Source organism: Octodon degus, unplaced genomic scaffold (genome assembly GCF_000260255.1).
Source record: "Octodon degus isolate 3935 unplaced genomic scaffold, OctDeg1.0 scaffold00072, whole genome shotgun sequence".
Lineage (NCBI taxonomy): Eukaryota > Metazoa > Chordata > Mammalia > Rodentia > Octodontidae > Octodon > Octodon degus.
The window spans coordinates 6,740,498-6,742,064 of NW_004524648.1; positions in this window are offsets into that span (position 1 = coordinate 6,740,498).

Consider the following 1,567-nt stretch of genomic DNA (forward strand, 5'->3'; position numbering starts at 1 on the left):
GCTTATCCTACTGAGCCATCTCCCCGGCCCAACCCACAAATTTGGAAAAAGTCATGACAAATGAGTACTCAGACAAAGGTCTGTTCTCTAGAATCTATAAAGAACTAAAAAACATTAGGGCCCCAAAATTTAAAGACCCAATCCAGAAATGGGCATTCGAGATGAACACATACTTCTCAGAGGAAGAAATTAAACAAGCGAATAAATATATGAAAAAATGCTCCACATCACTAGCCATCTGGGAAATGCCAATTAATTATTTAATTGTGTGTGTGTGTGTGTGTGTGTGTGTGTGGCCAACTCAGCACACCAGGGGGCGGGGCTGGCAGGCATGTGGTGCTGGGGGATTGAACCTTGATCCCTGTGCTTTGCTTAGCTTAGCTTGTTCTAAGTAGGTGCTTTAGACCACTGAGCCATCTCACTAGCACCGGAAATGCCAATTAACACAACATTGAGATATCATCTCACCCCAGAAAGGATGGCTATCATAAAGAAATCACCCAACAACAAATGTTGGAGAGGCTGTGGGGAAAAAGGAACCCTTCTCCACTGCTGGAGGGACTGTAGACTGGTACAACCGTTATAGGAATCAGTATGGAGACTCCTTAGAAAACTTGAACTAGAAATTCCATATAAACCAGCTACTCCTCTACTGGGAATTTTCCCAGAGGATCTGAAAACATCATATCATAGGGATATATGTGTGCCTATGTTTATAGCACCACAATTTGTGATAGCCAAATCTTGGAAACAACCAAGATGCCCATCACCTGAGGAATGGATGAAAAAGATGTGGTATTTTTACACAATGGAGAATTACTCAGCTATTAAGAATGATAAACTTGAAGCCTTTATATTGAAGTGAATGCCACTTGAACATATACTCATAAGTGAAATAAACCAGACACACATGTGTAAATATCTTATTGTCTCCCTTGTATAAGATCTCAAAAGAAGAAACACAAGTAGAAAGGTATAATACAAGTAAAAGGAAAGCAGGATCTCAAGGACTAACTAACCAAGAGAGGGAAAGGAGAAGAGCTAGGATACATGAATAAGTCAAGCCATACAGTTATATGTAGAAGATGGGCAAGGCAATGTTCCTGAGACTCTTCAGAAGATTTTTTATTCTAGCAGTATATTGGAAAGATTCTCACCTTGACTAACTATATATACTGATACCTGTGAACTAAGCAACTGCACTGCAGATGGTAATTTGTAATAGTAGATTCATGCTTGGAGTGCCTGTCATTCTGATCTTCTGAGTATGGGCTGCTTGTCATGACACGACAGTTGCTGCTATGATGTCGCTCAGGTAGATGGTTGTTCAAGAAGAAGGGGGTGGTAAATGAAAGCAAGAGACAGGAAAAGGAATAATGTGGGACTGTCTTGCTTCAAGATTGTATATGGTGAGATTTTTTTACTTATGTGTAAACATAAGAAGTATGTAATTCTTTATGCCTATTTTAAAAATATATTCTAATTTTTAAATTTTTTATCATATTCTGTAGGGACTTAAAGTTCAACATATCAATACTCGATGAAAAATACCTGTTCCATATTATGC